Source organism: Thunnus maccoyii, chromosome 22 (genome assembly GCF_910596095.1).
Source record: "Thunnus maccoyii chromosome 22, fThuMac1.1, whole genome shotgun sequence".
Lineage (NCBI taxonomy): Eukaryota > Metazoa > Chordata > Actinopteri > Scombriformes > Scombridae > Thunnus > Thunnus maccoyii.
The window spans coordinates 20848954-20869211 of record NC_056554.1 but is presented as its reverse complement, the minus strand read 5'-3'; positions in this window follow the sequence as shown (position 1 = coordinate 20869211).

Below are 20258 nucleotides of genomic sequence, written 5' to 3'. Positions count from 1 at the left end.
ATGCAACAACCTGTTATTTTTCACACATCGTTACCTTTCTGTTTCCCGCAGTTTCTCTCTGCTAATTCTAATAGCTCATAATGGTCCAGTCCGGTGTAATATGATTGAAGCAGCCTGTATTACTTTAAATGGGTCTATTATATTATTATTTTTTATCTGTTTACAGAAAGGACTTTAAACGTTTTACCAAAAATCCTCCAAATCTTCCATGACTCATTCAATCACTGCTCTTTTTATTGAGCTGACAACATCACGCTGTGTAATATTTCCTCACATACAGCCCTCCTGTTGCTGGACACACCTGCGTTTCCAAAAATATCTTTTCTTCGACCAGCATTTAAAGTTCAGCAGCAGAGAGCGCCTTCTTTTACTCTCCATTGCTCTCCATACAGGCTCCAAACACATCAAAACAGTCCACCATCAGATCTCTATGGAGTGGAGGTGGAAGTTTGCAAATCCCATACATAGTGGTTTTAAAATATAACAGTTTCTTATATAAATACACAACAAATTCATCAAAACGTCTTTACCGTATATCATCAAGGTCTTCAGATTGCTATTGTAATACATTTTTGAAATCATGGATTATGTTATCTGAAATAGAGTTTCAAAGAGAGTCTTATAACATGGCATGCCATTTATGTGTATTTAGCATAGGCCATAGTGAATACACTCAAAAATCTCTCTTTCTCTGTAGTGTATGGGCCTGCTTCTGTTCAGACTATCATGTAGAGAATGAACAGAGATCTCAGCCTCTGATACAGACAGACAACCAGGACAACAGATCGAAAACACATGTGGGAGGAACTGTGAGTTTGTGATAACAGAGGACAAAGTGAGGGTTGCATTCTAGTAGATGACAAAAAAAGAAAGGGAGTGCGTGTGAAAGCATGAGAAACATACTGGGAAGTAGTATTTCCGCATCAGATTATTGATATTTATAATCTCTGTATCACAAGTCTGCATTTTCCATACAACTTATTCCCATGGTGACCTTTAATCTAATTCTTGGACCCGTCTGTTAACCTTCTAACCACTGTTCTACTTGCAGGATGCTAGCACTATCTAAAAACCAGGAGATTCACTGATATTTCACACATAAAAGTCTGCTCCAAAAAAGGACAGAGGCATGGTGGCGGTTTCTTCAAGCTTTTGGTTTTAACCACCATTAGGAGCTGGTAGAGGTGGTTAAAACTTTCCTTATGATTGAGTACTTTTATCTGCCAATCTCTTGCTATTTTTTTCATTGTTTTTGCCTGTTAGTAGCTCTGTCATTTCTGTTGGGCAATACATATTGGGACTATAGTGTCCATCACTCCAAAATCTAAACAAATCAAGTAATTTTACTATGAATGCTGGTATTTTTAGGTGTTTTGTTGAGAGGTCATTGGCAAGAGTGAAAGAGGAAGTGATTTCAGACACAGCTGCTGTTTTCACTGGACAACAACGACATCTTGTAGTATGTAACTGCATGCAGACGCAGCTGATGTTACATTATATTAATTACATAGTAAGTTGAATCTGTTTCAGTGCAGAAGAGGTGTACATGGAGTTGATGTATTCATTTGTGTCACAAGTTTGCATTTTCAGTGTCAATATTTAAATGTTTTTTGACGAGGTTCCACAAAAGTATGCATGAACATATTTTATTATTGTTAGATCATATTTTTTCCATGGTCTAAATGCTGTTTCAGATGCCTTTTCATTGAATACTTGTAATTTTGTGGCATATTTTGGCACGAAAAGCGTTGAAGTGGAAGTTTAAATTCAAAGATACTGTAATAAAGATCGGCTGTTGGCGTCAGAGGGCCAAAGACATCAGTATCAGCCTTCAAAATCCCACAAGAGATCTGCTGAGACAGAGAGAGTAACTGATCTGTCTCATTCCAGGTATTAGCCATGCCCGAGGCTAGAGGGAAATCCTCAGCCAGCTGCTGTGGTTTTGGATCAGGCTATATCCTGGAATAGAATACAGTGATACTGGCTGTGACGAAGCCTAGACAGATTTAAGTTAGGGGCAGAAAACTATTCTTGTCTTCAAACTACCCGCATTCAGCCACTGTTTCAACCAACATTTTTGTGATTTTATCCACCACAGACAAAGTTTCACCATCATATGTTTGGTGGCTGGTGGTAATTTCCTTCTCTTTTTTACTCTGACCTGCAATCAGACGTCTTTTGTGCACTTTGTCTTCATTGGAACCAAAGAAGGACAGACCAAAAAAAAAAAAAAAAATCTGAGAAAGAGAAAGACAAGCCAGAGGGAATCCTCAGCCAGCCGCTGTGGTTTTTGGATTGGGCTATATCCTGGAATACAATACAGGAATATTAGCTGTTACAGAGCCAAGAGAGCCTTTTATTGAGGGCAGGAAAACAAAACTTCATGTCTCCAGGCCAGAATGGTGGCTCGGTCCCAAAATTTAACAGCCACTTTGATTTTTGCAAAAGACAAGACCTTGGAAATGATCATTAGTAGAGATAAGAAAATCAAGATTTTACAAGTGATTACTGATTGTAATTTCCTCCTCTTTGCTCCATTTGGCCTCTTTGTTAGAAGACAACATAGGTGGCCTAATGTGAGAAAGCGCCTGATCTGTGCTTTTATTCCACGTACTAATTAGCATCAAACCACAGTGAACTGTTAGCATATCATGATCTTGGCTCAGTTTATATCCTGGAATACAGTACAGAAACCTCACCCTTGATACAGCCCACAGAGCCCCATATACTGACTACAGAAAAGTCACTCTCTACAGGCCCAGACACGCCAGAAAGTGGCACAGCAAAATTCATCGGTGCTTCTTGACAGCGTAACCTAGGCACTACTCGCAGGGCTAGTTGATAAAGTACTAGCTGGCAAGCTAACCGGTAATGCACTAGTTCAAGTGTTAGTCAGGCTCTCAGAGCTTTTCTTTATTTTCTCTGTGTTACGTGGGCAGTTTATTTCCTCTGTGGTATTTAATCATCAAGATTGTAAACCACTTCCCTCTCTCTGAGCTGTCAGTTAGCAAGATAGTTAGCTTGGTAGTGAAAGGGACAATAGTTCATACAGTGACCTATTTGTATCATCGTCTCATGTCTCAAAACTTCACGCAAACCATGCCTCTTTTATAGCAGTTTATACTCCAACAGAGGATTTAAAATTGGATGGTGGAACACAGCTAATAACCTACATTAGCTTCCTCTGTTTTTCACTCTCTGACTCTCCATTCCTTCAAAGGTAAGCTTTATCAAGATGGCTTACTTTTGGTTAACCAAAGTCAAACTTCATGCAAAAAAACAGAGTAGATTTACTTTGCCTTTGCGAGCAGATTGGTGTATTGTGGAGCCTCCATTGGAATGAATTGCTCTGAAATGTAGTTGTTTCAACTACCATTAATTATCATTAATTTACCAACCACAGCGTTTAGAACATCAAAATTGTGGTTGGTCACAAAGAAGTAATTTGTAATTTCATGTTATTTCTTGCACTGAAAAGCCAGAAAAAAAGCCAGAATTGGACATTTATATGCTGTTTTGGTCACCAGTGTTGGGGATAACAACAGGGTACTATTAATCCTAGTTACAACATGCAATTTTATAGCTTACATTCTTTATCCTCTTTAATCTGTGAAATGTAATATTTCTCTTCTTATCTTGACTTCAAGTCATGTTGGAAATATCCGAAAGTGGCAATATAATCCTGTGGTGCTTACAGAAACTTTGAAAGAAAGATTGTTTGTCAAGTACTGTATTCAGAATACATCTTCTTGTCTACATCCAGTTAGTAGAGGTAAAAGCCTTAGAGCCAAAATAATCAAATAGTTAAATTACTTTTTATTAGCCAGTAAAATAATTTAGTATTTTTAAGAACAGGCAACAAAATTTGATAGAAATAATGTGAAATATGTTCTTTGTGCACTCATCAAACACAAACATTGACATGTTGATGGCAAACTACAATTCCACATCTCCCTCTGGTCACTGCTCCTCAGCTTGAAAATGTCACAACAAAGTGTCTCTGAGTTACAGATGTGTATTTAATTCCAGGTATTAGTCCTGGCTGACACCTAAGGGATCACTCAATCAGCCACTGCGGTTTTGAAATCGGGTTAAATCCAGGAATACAATACATCAATATTAGCTGCGACACAGCCCAAAAAGCTGTACCGTTGAAACTTAAGATAATTTGATTTGACCACTGGCTCAGACCAGAGATAGCTGAGCCACCATGGCCATTAGTGAGTGAATAAAATACTGTAGAGGGTGGGGGACTTTCAATACCTTCTTTTAGACTTTTTTTCTCTTTCACTCAAGGGAGAAGCGACTCTTTCTCTGTTTCTAGTTTTTTATTTCCCGTTTTATTTTTAGCTGTATCTCTCAATGTATTGCTTTCTATGTGTCCTCTTTGCTTATTTAATTTTCTATTTTTCTGTTTTTACCACCAATCATCATTTTCTCTGTCACTCTTTTTTGTGCTAATCCCTTTTATTTCCCTTTCTTTTTCTTTCATTTGTTCTTTTTCTCACACATTGCTTCTTCTTTATCAGTTTCACTGGTCTATTTTTTCTTGTTTACTTTTTCTGGATTCGTCTGGCTTCTCACCTTCCTCTTTTTGGTTGTCTCTGTCTTTTCTCTTATCTCTTTCTCTTCCCTCATCCCAGTTTCTACCCTGTTTCTTCCTCTCTTTTTAAAGGAAGAAAATCGGTCATTGAAAGTTCCACTAAGTGACCGTTCCTTCGCATTTATGATTAAGCTTTAACATGCTCTGTACAGGAAACATTTGTCATCATGAGTACAACAGGTATTTAAAATTAAACCACAAAATATGTTTTTTTATAATTTATATAGACTGTATATAAAAGATGGACGTAATGAGGTGTGACGTCACCCACTGGTTTGCACTGGAGCAGGTTTGAAGCCTAGAGTTGCTGCTTTTGGTCAGTGCCATCTTTTCCGTTTCCGGAGCCAGGACCTTCTTAATAAGCAGTGCAGAGTGTTGCCTTTCACACTCTTGCAACACGCCATGCTACCTCGGACAGAAGTGAATACTAGCTTACTGGGAACACCGATGCTAACATTAGCTATTTTAGCTAAATTCTGCTAACAGGGCAGGTATCATAATCAGGTATCATTAAATTAACTGAAATATTGCGACAATAGTCCAAATCAGTGTGAGTCCTGGAGCCAAGAGAGCGGCAGGTGAGCCAACTGTCAATCACAGTTGTCAATCAACACACAAACAGCAGACATCAAAGCTACTATAAGTCTTCAAATCTTATTAACTGACTTCCAAAATGACCACCAGCACACTTATTGGCCACTCTGAATTTAGAGAGTGAGACCATAATGACTTGTTGAAAAAAAGGATTGACATAGTATTTCTAGAGAGAAGTTCATGCTTTCTAAATGGGAGTCAGTTGGAACCAGCACCTAGTGGCCGTCGGTGGTATCGCACTTTAAGGTACTTCCACACTGGCTTCAGCCTCAAGCCGTGGTAGTTGCCGCTTGGTCATCGCCCTACAGAAATACACATGTAAGCACTTTCTGATCATCATTTGTGAGAGCCTTCCAAAACGGTTACAAAATCACTGTTCAAAAATAAAAACTGTTTTTCATCTGACAACATTGTGGTTAAGGTTCGGTTAGGTTTAGACACAAAAACGAAGCGGTTAGGGAAAGGTCATGGTTTGTGTTTAAATAACTACTTGGTTAAAGTTTGGGAACAATGGTTAAAAGAAACCAATGTTGACAGTTGGTAGGAAATGAAAAGTGATCTTCTGCATGAAAGTCTAAAATTTTGTTGACCCATCCAACCAGCCCGACCTTCTAACTCTGCAGACTTTATGACTCTATAACAACATCACTTCTACTTCTACTGCTCCTTTTTTCCCAACGAATTAGAGTCACAATTTAACAAAATTGAGCACAGTCTCCAGGGAAAGGAGGTTGCTGTTCACCTTGTTGTTGTCTTGTACGATAAATGAGTTGTATTGTCACTGCAGTGCTGTTAGCTACCGAGCCCGACAACGCTAATATCTACACACAACTGTTAATGAAATGTGTGTACGTGTGAGAGCAAGGTATGTGTGTGCCCATGTGTGTTTCCTTTTTCTATAGAATGACATCAGTTTGTTTTGGATGGTGTTGTGTCTGTAGACTCAGTGACCGTTGCTAAGGTTGTCTGCTTTGTCTGTGTGTGTATATTCAAGAGGCACGGGGGGATAAATAGAGCTACATCATGTGCTTGTTAGATTGTACAAATGCATTAGTTTGTATCTATGTAAGGAGATGCTGTACTGTACACAAAAAACCTGGAGTGATTAATTATGGGGAAAAAAATGTTAACAGTTGATATGCAGAATATGGTATTCAAAAATAGTGTAACACCATCAATAATCCATACAGGGACCTCTTAAAGGAGTAGTTTGACATTTTGTGATATGCGCTATTTCGTTTTTAGGCCAAGAGTTGGATGAGAAGAGTAAACAAAGGAGATATAAGATGTTATCCAGTGAGCGTTAGCCATTATCATTGGACAGAGCCAAGCTAGCTGTTTCCCCCTTTTGCCAGTCCTTATGCTAAGCTAGGCTAACCATCTTCTGACTGTAGCTTCATATTTAAAGGCTCTAACTCTCAGCAAGAAAACAGTAAACCATATTTTCCAGAATGTCAAACTATGATTTTCACTCTTCAATTTTCTCTTACTTTGAAAAGAACTGAGACACTGCAGACTGAAAAGCATTAGCACAATTTTGGATTTTGGGATTAGCACTTTTTTTTTTAGAAGAGTCGAAAGAGTTTAAAGGTGCACTACAAGTGAACACAAAGTAATTTTTTGCCATGCGTTACTGTGAATTTGACCACTGGGTGTTTTTGCAGTCCATGTTCATTCCCGTCAAACAGCCATATGACTGTACAGACGTTAGCGATATGATGGCTTGCAACATATGCACTGAGAGTAGCTGTGTGTATTCATGTGACACCTTAGGCACCGATTGATCTCAAAACATATTTTCTCTGGTTTTCCCCCCCTTTCGCCACATTTCTCTGTATGCTTATCATACACAGCCTCGGGATAAGCACAAATTTTTCACTCATGTTTATACATTTTCAAACTTGTGCGGATGCGTCTCCGCCTACATTCACACCATCTAGAGAAAATTTGCATCTCCTAACGCCCGCTCAAATCTGTCAGTTGACTTTGTCTGCAGTTCGGCCCCCCACTAAAATTCACTTGATGATAATCCTCGAGACACCTTAAGGGTTTTTAAGGTTTACATTTACACGTGTTCAGCTTAGCTTTGATCAAAAGTTAATTTCAAATGACCGTTGACGTACTTTTTGGAAGGTTGTATCTATGAGTATATATTTTATGTGTTTATGTATACTGTATGTCATCTGTTGTAGTTTTAATGAACTTAATGTAGAAATTCCAAACGTCAAAATCTGTCTGGTTTCTATGTTAAAACTTGTTTTCATTGAATGTAAAGGACCAAATTATGTTTTTTTCAGTATTAGTATCAGTAGTTTCAGTTTTTCAGTATTATGCAGTAGTATGTATCTGCACATGAATGTGTGTGTGTGCATGTGTGTGTGTGTATGGGATGTGAGTTGCCTTTGCTAAATGTTGTAGTTGAATGTCAGTGTGATAAAACATCTCTTAGCACAGCAATGAAACTTATAACACATAGTCAACATCGCTAATCCATCTCTCAAATACACACACACATGCACGTACGCACACGCTCACACACAGACGCACACACATCAACACGCAGAGCTAGGCCTCAGTTTGTCATATTTTTCACACATACTTACACACATTTTACACATTTAAGCACTTACTCACACAATGGCACAAATGTATTCACACATAAGCCCAAACTCAGGCGTGCACACACACACACAGCTGGCTCTTTGTCACTTAAATACAGATTGTTTTATGCAGAATGCATACACACATTTAAACACTTACATGTGCACACTCACCCACTTGCAGACCACAGGATGATAATTTGAAAAATACAAAACCAGAAAAATCTTCTCTGCAAGGGATTGATTTTTTCTTTCTTTAATCTTCTTTCTTTCATTTTTCTTTTCGTTGCCGTTTTCTCAGCAGTCGTAATTAAAAACACCTGGACTGGAGCGACTTCTCTCTCCATCTCTCTTCTTTCCTCTCTGCCCTCGCTCTCATGTCGTCCCCTTCTCCAAAATCTCTTCCTCGCACAAGGTTTTTGGTCCCCACACATCTTGCAGCAACGCTCATAGCCTCTGCACACCATCAGTTTTTATTTTAGAAATGATAATAACAAGAAAATGGTTTGATTCTGTTTTTGGTCCTTGTTCAGGTGGCTGTGGGCAAACTGGTGAAGTGATTTGATTCTCTGGGTCTTGATCGGTTGTGAGGAGACTGTTTCCCCGTATGTATGCACATATAAGAGCTCTAACACACCGAGCCAACGCTTGGCTATTTGATCATCATGTAGCCGCCACTTAGACGCTGTTTACACTTGGTTTTATGCGTTTCAGTGATCCAAACACAAGTGGACAGCCGAGACACATTGCTGTTCACACCCTTTGTCTATCATACGGTCTCCAAGGTGTCCAGCTAACCACTTTTGTTCAGATTTAATTACTGCCTACGTCACTTCCACTGGAAGATCAAAGGGCCAGTTATTACATCAGCCTGTCGCCACAAGCGCTAGGTTTGTTTCTCACAGGCTAGCTAAGAAAACAAAAATGTCTCAAGAACTAATATACAAGTACGGGCTATTCCGACTGTTGAGATTGGCAGCAGGACAAAGTCATTTGGAGTTGGTGCGCTTTCACCAAAACAACCACCACGTCCTGTATTGATGATTTGTTTTCCTGTTATGTCCTTGTCAGGGACACATCAGGATGTACTAGTGTTCACACTACAAAAGATATGCGGTCAAATGCGTCACAGACCACCTCCGCAAGTGGTTTGAGTGATCAGATCACCATGTGTCTTGGTGGTTGTTTACGCTTGTGATCTGATCGCCCAAGACACATTTTAAAACCAAGTGTAAACAGGATCTTAGAGTCTGTGGCCGGCAGTCACCTGTAGTTTTTGCAGAGTGTCCACCACCATCTTGTTGGCCATTATCAGCAACTACTCAACCAACTGAGCTTGTTGTGTCGGCAGTGGAAACAGTCAGTGAAAGAAATCTGTCTGTCTCACTGTCTTCCTATCCACCTTTTCTTTTCTCTTTCCACTTTCTCGAAACCACGGTTTCACAATCCAGTACAAGCAATTTCGCGTTGGTATGCTTTCACCAAAACAACCACCACATCCTGTATTGGTGACATGTTTTTCTGTTATGTCCTTGTCAGGGACACATCAGGATGTATTAGTGTTCACACTACAAAAAATATGTGGTCAAATGCGTCACAGACCACGTCCACAAATGGTTTGAGTGATCAGATCACTATGCGTCTTGGTGGTTGTTTAGGCATGTGAACTGATTGCCCAAGATGCATTTTAAAACCAAGTGTAAACAGGATCTTAGAGTCTGTGGCCGGCAGTCACCTGCAGTTTTTGCAGAGTGTCCACCACCATCTTGTTGGCCTTTATGACCAACTACTCAACCAACTGAGCTTGTTGTGTCGGCAATGGAGACAGTCAGTGAAAGAAATCTGTCTGTCTCACTGTCTCCCCGTCCACCTTTTCTTTTCTCCTTCCACTTTCTGGAGACCACGGTTTCATAATCCAGTGCAAGCAAAGTAATACTCTTCCATGTTGAGGAACTGCAACTGTTAAACTGGTATTCAAGCATCTAATGAGACCATTTAAACAGATGCTGCGTGAAAACGGTTGTCTTTCCATGATGTTTTCTTTTCCAGCCCAGTATACCTTGGAATTACATCCACATTGGACTATTCCGATGTCCATGTTCAGTGCTCATCCGACTTTAAAGCAGGAGACTGGCGTTCACGGCTCATCAGACTTGCAGTTAATGTTTTTATTAACCGCAACCACGATCTGTTCCCAAACCTACCCATACTGTAGTTGCCAGTCACAGATATTGTTAAAAGCATAATTTAATGTATTGAATGTCTTCTGGGGTTTTGCAGAATCTTCCAATATTAATGTTCTTGTCTGGCAGTAGGGTTGTTAATTGAAAAGACTTCTAAGGTTTAAAGCAGCGTCGTGAAGTAAAGATATTGTGACAGACCTGCTGTGGTTATGTTAATGATACTGTAAACCTTTTTTAACCAACTTCATGGGTGAAAATTACATTTCAGACTCGCTGCTGACATAAAAATTTAGCCTATATCACATAACATAATGTTAAGTCCCAAATTGCAGCATGTTCTTGCCACAGTTTATACAGTCATGTTTGTATAGTGGCACATGTAGTTCCATGTGCTCAATGTGCATTTGGATTAACCAGGTAGAATCCAAAAGATTAGGTAGATTACCAGTACTGCTGCTGACCAATCATGGATTGGGACTTTAACCTTGTCTTAACTATGTACCCTTTTTCAAGCAAACTTCAAGTCAAATTTCAAGTCAAGACAATTTTATTTGTGTAGCCAAATATCACAAATTTTCCACAGGGGGCTGTGCAGTTTGCAGAGCAATAAAACATCCTCTGCGTCAACCAATGGACAGAGAAGACAATTATAGCTATGTTATGTTAAGTGGAAAAAGGCAGTCTTGGTGATTTCTTTAATGTGCTTTTCAAAGTAGAGGCTGAGATCAAACATAACACCAATATTCTTGGCTGCCACAGTTGTTGAACGTCACTGTTACTTGATGAAACTGGTTTACTTGGTGTCTGTCTAGCAGGGCCAATGACCAGCATCTCAGTTTTATCTGAATTTAGAAGCAGGAAATTTAGTGACATCCACATTTTCACAGAAGCCAAGCAGGCCTCTAATTTAGTCATTTGAGTATGATCATCAGCACATACAGCTGAGTATCATCCATGTAGCAATGGAAGTTTATTCCATGACTATGTATAATTTGGCCAAGAGGTGAAATATAAAGAGAGAAAAGCAGAGGGCCAAGAACCGAGCCCTGAGGTACTCCATATTTAACATCAGAGAATTTACATTTGATATTTTTATAGCAGACTCACTGTGTTCTTTTAGATACATAGGACTTAAGCCAAGAGAGAACTAGGCCAGAAACACCAAAATTACAATTCAGCCTGTCTAATACAGTGATTAATGGTGTCAAAGGCTGCACTGAGATCCAGTAATAGAATCTGAATCCATAGCAAGTAGAAGATCATTTACCACTCTGATTAGAGCAGTTTCCATGGAGTGACAGGCCCTGAGAGCTGACTGAAAAAGGTTCATATAGATCATTTTCTTTTATATGGGACGAAAGTTGTTGAGACACAACTCTCTTTAGTACTTTAGCAAAGAATGGAAGATTAGAGACTGGTTGATATTTAATAAGAGACCCTTGATCGAGGTTTCCTAAGTAGGTATGAGTTGCAGGTCCCATAAAAGGCCAGAGGTCTTTAAAATGTTTTGCCCACAGCCCACATTTAAATCACTAGTGAAATTTTCAACAGAGCCTGTCTCTGCAGTGAAAGGAGCCAAGACTTCAGGCAACTGCTGGCCAAATGCAGATATAGTAGACAGACCAATGTGGCGAGTGGTAAATACATCTGTGCCGACATTAACAGGACAGGCCAATGATGCTTTAAATTTAATGAGAAAATGATCTGACGCAGCAGATGTGCCTGGTTAGACAGTCAGATCAGAAACAGCTATCTCTTTAGATAAAACCAAATGAAGAGTGTTACCATTGCAACGAGTCGACTCATGAACAAACTGAGCAAACCCAAAAGTATCAAGTATCAACAAGCCCTGAAAAAGGCTTCACTTAGCGGATCACCAGCCTTATTCAGATGAATACTGAAATCAACACGAATTAGAATCTCATCTGAATGAGTAACAAGATCTGATAATGATCTGATGATGATAAATTCTCCAAATTCTTCTTTTTGAAGAATTGTGAATAAGAGCCAGGTGGCCGACAGAATATCACAGTGTGGAACGAACAGAGTGTTTGTTGCTAAGGGAGATGGACTTAAAATAAGAGACTCAAAATGAGTTAAAGTTTGGATGTTAAATTGGTAGGTACTAACACTAGTGTCATTTCAGAAAGAAAATTAGTGAATCCAGTGATATGTGAGCTAAGCACAGAAAATAACATAGTCAGTAAGATAAATTACGAAGTTAGAGCAGAATATAGAGGAGAGTGTAAACAACGGTTATCGATCTCACGAAAGTCGGAGGTAGCGTCACAGGAAGTTTCAGTTGAGATCCCTCATGGCTTAAAAAATAAACTCAAATTTGGGTTTTAAACAATTACAATTGGATCGCTTGGTGGATTGGACTAAATTCCCTTGAGGGTTTTGGACATTTACACCAAGAAAAAAAAGCCAGATACAAGATGTCAATAATCAGTTACAGGGCATTCTTTGTCCCATGACTACTTGAATAAACATTACAGAAAATAAATTTGCATGATGTTAATATGCACTGACTCATATCTGGTAAACTGTTATATAACTTTGCATTGTGTTATTTAGCATCTGGTAACCTTTGGCTGTCCTTCTAAGGCAAGCGGGGAATTCAAGTCACCGGAGGCAGAGATGGAAAGTGTGTTATATATCACAAATGCAACAGGAACAACCTTGTTTACTTCTGAGCTCCCATTAAAAACTCGACCTTTTACGTAGGTGCGTGACAAAAGGTTTTCTCAGGACACAAAGCATCCAGCGATTGTTTTCGCAATGTGTCAGAGCACAGGATGCTCCCATTCTCGATGTGTGTTTTCCAGGCAGTGACAAATGAGCTTTTGATTGAATTCATCAACAACATGGCATCTGGATGAAAGATGATGAGATGGAGGGAAGGAGATGGGAGAGGGACAGAGAGAGCGAGGGGAGAAGGGGAAGCGAAGGAGGGGGGGATGTCGAGGTTGTAAGGGACTCAGATGTTGAATAGTAAAGATAGAGATACAGAAAAAGAAACTGAGATCAAGCGACAAGAGCGGAGAGAGTGGAAGAGAAAGCTTCTCTGTGTCTGTCTCTCACATCTTGATCGTATAAATATAAGATCTAATATTTTATCCCTCACGTTATCATCCCCATTATTAATCGCTGCTGTCGAATCGACTGGTTTGATCAAACTGCGATTTAACTTTGACCTCTGTGTGATTTCTGTGTATTTGTGCAGATTTGAGGTTCCGAGCGTTTGCAAGCAAAGGGAAAGCTCCTGTTCTCACTGTACCATGTTGCAACTGTTTCGCAACTGACTTTGGGGTTTGGTTGAGGAAAAGATTACTTCATGTACTGAATATGCATCCAGTAGTTGAGTGTTTTTGCGCCTTTCAATTTGATTTAAAGTCAGTCAATTTAGAGCTCAAAGTGGTTTTGTTTGATCATGTCATATAAAATGAGCTTTTGATTCCCAGGGGAAATTGGATAAAGACTAGAGATGGATTTTTTTTTAAAACAAAGTATATGATGAGTAATATAAATTGTAAGTTAATTAAGGATAGTGCACACTGAGGCTGGTGATGATTGTGAAAATCATGTCCACTGCCATGTATTGTTATTTCTGTCATGATAAAAGATGTTTTAGAGCATTCATTCGCTTGACTTGTAATTGTCTTTCCCTTTTGTCAGTGTCACGCTTTATCATTCCTGGATGGTTTGTGTGTGTGTTTTAATTTAGTAGAATTATTTAACATATGTCCTTGTGGTTCTGGTCATATTGATCTATCATCCTTTGATGATGACGTTATGTGACAACCCATGTCAAATAAAACCCACGTCAAGTAAACCCTTCTGGTGCACTGGACCTCAAAAATTAAAAGCAGCAATGATGTAAAATCACAAATTCTCTTAGTTAAGTTGTTTCTACCATAAAGAAAACACAAACAAAGAGTGTGTTATAACAGAAAAACATTAAAGCTTCAGTGCTCATCGCTGTTCATCAACTGTACACATTTGTGAAAAGGATCATGGTATGTTAACTTAATTTGTCATGGACCATATTTGTGGTGAAACACCTGCTTTTAATATAGTTTAGTCCCACATTAACATAAGTTGTTTGTAACATAAGTTATTTACAGGCTTTAAACCATGCATGTGTTTTTCTGTGTGTGAGGAGAGAGAGAGAGAGAGTGTGTAAATCTCACTGGGTTCAAATAAAGGTGAAAGAAATCATCAACAGAATCTGTGTCTTTCTTAAATCGATCACTAAACCGAGTTTCAAGTCCGCTCCGCTTTGCTCCTTCGTGCCAGGTACACGCTGAGATGTAGGCATGGCCAGTGGGTAGAGTAAAAACAGTCATCAATCAAAAACACATATCGTTTTACTGTGAACACAAACCTGATTAGTCTGTTGCAGCCAGACCTTTTCGGCACGCTTCGTGGACGTGTCCTCGCCCGAGCTGGAAGCGGCGTACGTCGAACCTGCAGCGGTGGACAGGGGCCTTTTCTCTGCACCACCTGGGAGAATTTATGTTTTGAGAAAAACACATGGCAAGGTTATGGTCGGTTCCTCCAAAATATATCCAACGCTTAGGTGAATAATGGACGATTGAGATCGCTCAGTGGTTAGCAGAAAACTTGAGATAAATGCATTTCTTCTCTATGTTCCCTTATTTCTCTTGTTATACAATTATTAATGCATTTTTATGTAGATACTGTAGTACAATTAATACACTGAGAGAGTTTCAAAATGCTTTATATTCAAGAAATTATTCATGAAGCCAGTGGTTGTTGAAAATGACTTTAAATTCCATTAGAAACACTTGTACAGGAAACTCAATGTACCCATGTCTTTCTCTTGCTCTTCTCTATCTTGTAGTACCAATTCATACTCACCCATACTTGACTCCTGGATACAGGACTCAATCTCTCTCTCTCTCTCTCTCTCTCTCTCTCCCTGAGTTGTATGCACAGTTTCAGTGACATCGTTAGGTCTGCACAGCACAGTGAAGGCATTGTCTCTAAATGAATGTATCCAGTTTGGCTTTAAAGCTGTTAGCCAGCAGGAGAAAATCTGAGTTTGTTTTTCCTTCCTATACTCTGTTGCCTCTAAGTGCATGTATATACAGTTTATGTATGCAAGCTCATGTGTATGTTAACCTGTTTTCTGTCCAATGTTAACCGAAGATAAATGCGGCCACTTTCTCTTTTGCTGTATTTCTAGCTTTTTCCATCACCTGTTTGACACAAATAAATATCCCTTTTGCACTATTTAAAATTAAAAGCCTCCCCGAGATAAAATGGAAAGCTTCTCAAAAGTGAGACCATACATGTTGGCGAGAGTTCCCGCTTTCATCTCAACATGAAAGCAAAAAAAAAAAATGGGGGTTTTACACTTCAGGGAGGTTGTAGCACACATATTTTACAGACCTTTTAGACATTTCCAAAGCCACATTTGATTTGTCTTGCAGTGGAGCATTTGTTGGGTCGATCATACTAAGACCACAAATGGATTTCTATCTCTATTAAGGGTGTAATTTCTTCTCCATTCTCCCGTACAGCTCCGAGGAAGACATATAGAAGATGTGTGCATCCCCGTGAAGACTCTTCATCACCAGGCGTACTGTTTGTTTAGGAAGGCGCAGTGACCATTTTGCTGATTTCAAGATGCTTGCTTTTGAGTAATAGAACTCTATGTTCTTCTAATTTAATTTTCTTCAAAGCCCTTTTCCACATAAATCAGGCAGAAAAGCTTTTATTTTAAAAATTTCGTTTTTGTAATTGGAAGCAATCTGCATGGAAATGCTTGAATGGAAGCATATTCTCAATCGTGTTTTTGATCACATTACCATCTGTGACTGTTTTTACATTCTTTTATGCCCGCACTGTGTCTCATCTCCAATCTTTCCATTTTTTGGTCATCTGTCCTTTTTTTCCACTCAATCACTTTATGTTTTTTTTTTTAGTGGCACATCAAAATTTGTTTTATTGAAGAAGGGAAAAGTTCTCTGAGCTAAAAAACCTGTTGACTGTCAGTTATCTGAGAGAGTTTGGCAACCTCTGTCAGTTAGCAACTATCAGTTAGCATGCGCCTTATCTCGGTTGTTGTTACCGTTTATTCAAAAGATGCATTTGTCTTATGGTTCAGTCTGCAAAACCATTCCTGATTTGTGGAGCAGTTGAATCACATTCCTGCGCATGCGCAGTAGCGTCTGCGGTGCACGGAACTACTCTCCAGAGACTGAAAATGTGATCGATATTATTAGTCTTTGTCTTCATCTCTAAACAAACGAATGTGACCGTAATCTTTGTGGCAAAGAAACATGTCACGCAGTGCAACGCTGTGGCTCATTGACATGTTTTTAATAGTTTTTTTTTTTTTTTTACAATAACAGAGGTCTACAGCACAGAGGAATAAGATATATCAGGCTTTGGATACATGCACGTTACTTGTAAGTAGATCAATTCATTGTTGGTTTGGCTCTGCTTTTCAATAGGTAAAATACATAGAAAATCAAGAGCGATATCCTTTACTTCTCTAAATTTTCTCTTTATGTATGCCTGTTTTTACCTTCTTCTATACTGTATATATATGTCTCATTCCCTTCTCTAATTTGTCTTTATAGGCATCTTTCCCCTAAATATTTGTTCACCTTTACTTCTCCCCACTTTCCAAAGTTTTTTTTTTCTTAGGCTAAGTCTAATGTTTTCCATTTTTCTCTCTCTTTTTCCCCTCTTTCTTCCCTTATTTCTCTCTCTTGCTCTGTGATTTATTAAAGGCTCCATTGTGAATGTTTGTTGATATTTTAACTGTATTAGATATGTTAATTTGTTAATTTGCTTTTGGACACAAACTGAAAGTCCAACCAGCCCGGCCTCCAAGAAGCTTCCAACAGTGTGTGTGTGTGTGTGTGTGTGTGCAGGTTTGTATTTGTTGCCTGTGTGTGCGTATGTTTATGTGACTTTTTGCTCTACATGTGTGTGTATTTTACGCGTGTGTGTTGTGTGTGTTTTTAGGGTAGTTAGGATAATTGAGAAAGGGATCGGAATGGCAGTCTAGGAAAATAGCCGGGAACGTCTTGGCTCCTGTGTATATGTGTGTGTCTGTTTGTGAGGGTCGGTTTTCCCGGACAAGAAGCTGCAAGCCGTCAGGTGGAGGGGATCAGATATCGGAATGCTGATTGGAGGTCGGTCTGTGTATGTGTGTGTATGTGTATGTGTGTGTGTGTGTGTATGGAGACAGAGGATAATTAGCTTAATGGTCAAATGGCTCAGCTAAATCCTGCTAGTATCCCTGTGAAAGTAGCAAAATTGAAGGCACACAAACACACATTGATAGATGCTGGAATAGGATGTGCGGTCTAAATAACAGCGTATGGTTTCCATTGAAAAAAAATAATGAGAAAGACGCCAGTGGCGCAAGATTCCCAGTGGACATTCAGCTTTCATTATCGTCATCCATTCTTTTATTGATCATGTCCTTGTGCTACCCGTTTTCTTTATTCAACTGTTTCTCTTATTTTTCTGTTGTTCTATCTATTTGTTTTAAGACCCTGATGTGTACAAGGCTGATGGGAACGTCATTTGTTTTGCAGAAATATAAAAATCTGCAACGTGCGATAACATTGTTCAATATTGCAATGACAATATGACTTGCGATAAATAAGCTAATATTGAATTTTGCATATAAGCTATACAGTTCCTATGTCTTTCTGCTTTAATAGGTACACTGCTAATATAGACCCCTAACACTGAACTGCACATTAATACCCAACCAATTAAACAGAACATTCATTTAACAGTTTAATGATTTCCTAAATGTTAGTTAATAAACATGATGTTGACGGAACGAAAAAGGCGGAACTCATCTGCGAGGGCTCTGCAGCACCTGGAAACACTACAGCGCGCGCACACACTAGAGTTATCTTGTAGTTCATATTCACAAAAGGGAGCGGTTGCAAGCATTTTTTGATTTAATGACTAAACAATTACCTTTGCGAGACGAACGTGAAGTATATTGTGAACTTTCCACGCCATCACTCAGAGATTAGTGGAGCAGCAAACTCCAGCAGTAACCCAACTCTGAGACTCTTGGCCCACGTATCCAAGTCAAATATTTGCAAATGCATGGCGCATGTAAATAAAATGATTTTTCTTAATCATCGCGTTTTAGGTAGTCTTTCGCGATGTGTCCATACTGCAATAACGATGAAAATATGATTTATCGGTTAGCACTAGAGTTGATGATGGTGCAAGATGAAAAGTCAGTCATTCATTTCATGCATTCACTATTACTATTATTATATTAAGAAGGCAAATAAATGAACTGATTGACATGAGCTGTGACAACGTTTACACAAAAGATCTTCAAGTAAAGGCGTCGACTTCAGTGACTGTCAAGACATTTCACTTGGAGGCAAAGGTGTCAATCTGCTGCTAAATGGAAAGTCAGCGGATTGACTAAGCGTTTAGGGTTCATCATCTGGGAACCATGAATGTGCATACCAAATTTTACACCAATCCAGTCAGAAGAAATTGAGATGTTTCACTGGATACTTTTAAATATCTGTACCAAATTCCTTGGCAATCCATCCAATAGTTATCAAGATATTTCATTGATGGAGCGACCATTATTGCCGTCTCTTTATCACTTTTTCACATTTTAGTCATTGTGCTCAATTTGTAGCATCAATTTGCAGTTCAAAAGATGTATAGATATAAGTTTGGCTAACATGGTTGAAAAGTGAATAGTTTCTGGGTTGTATACAGTATAAGCAGGACTCAGCTGTACGCTAAGATAAAGTCATTGAAATACTGTTGAAACAGTAGTTATGTGTAATTTAAAAGTCAAAATAACTTTCTCTTTTCAACCAAATTCACCAGTTTTAATCTAAATGCCTTTTGACTGGGTAGTTACTCCACTTTATAACCATCCAACATTTTTTGCCGGGTCTGTGATAAGAATTACAACCTCGTGGAGTGAAGAATGTAACTCTATACGTATTCATTTTATATTAGTGAAATTATAATAATTATCACTGTTTCAGAAACATTATCAAACTAAAACTCTTGGTTGTCTGTGTATCCGTGAATCTTTTTACTTGTTCAGTCTTTCTTTCTCTTGGCCTCTCGCTGTTTGGTTCTAGTTTATTATGGGTCTCTGTTCTAACAAATGTGTCATCAGCCTCCCACTGCCACACACACACACACACACACACACACACACACACACACGTAAACACAAACACACACCTCCTAGCACTTTGTTCTGAACACCCCCTCTCCTCTCCTCTCCTCTCCTCTCCTCTCTCTCTCATCTTGTAATAATTAGTGTAAATGAGAAACTTGCGTTGTCAGGATTCTAGCTCACAGCTTCCAACTCTCATGTCGTACCCTCGTTGACACTTTCATTTTCTCCATCTCTTGTCATTCTATCCTGCTGTCATTTAATCCGTTTTCATTTCCAGCGTGTTTCATCGGCATGAAATACAATAGTACCCAGAGCAAATTCTGCTCCGTCTACAAATTGTAAACATATTTGGTTAGAGGCTGTGACAGTGTGACATTACCAGCAAACAGTGATGCATTAATATCTGTCTCAAGCTGTTGGACTACGACAAACTAAAACTTCAAATTAAAGGGGAGCCTTGGTAGCCTAGAGGTTAAGGCGCCGACCATGAATCCCAGTTCACATCCAGCCTGATGTTATTCCTCATCTCTGTCTACCCTAATTTCCTGTCATTTCTCTACTGTGTGCTCTCCAATGAAGGCATAAAATGCGCCCCCCCCCCCCCCCCCCCCTCCCCTTCTTGAGGTGCCTTCAGACTTGCCACACATGTGGCAGCCTCTACTGTTTGTGTAGTAGACATCCCAATCTCCATCGAGACAGGATCCACAGTATGGGTCACACTACACCGCTTGGCAATTTCACACTATATCACTATGTTGCTGTAAGAAATGACAGTCAGTCAGCAGGTTTTCCATTAGGAACTCATGCATCCGAATCCTGGCTCCATGCTACTTTGTGAAAAGAGAATTGAATTTCAAAAACAAATCTGATGTATTTATAATTCATGTCACACATCCGCAACTTTATTGCTTCCTTCCTGTTGTTTCTGTTTTCACATTTCCACCACCTTGCATTAGCTATATCCGTGGCTGTGGATGTTGCTGGATGTTTCTGAGCACCTCCGAGCGTTTGACTCTCTCCACATTAAGTCACATCACTCACAGGGATGCACAACGGTTCAAAGGAAACTGGAAAGGAGCCACTGGATCTGGTCGGCAACA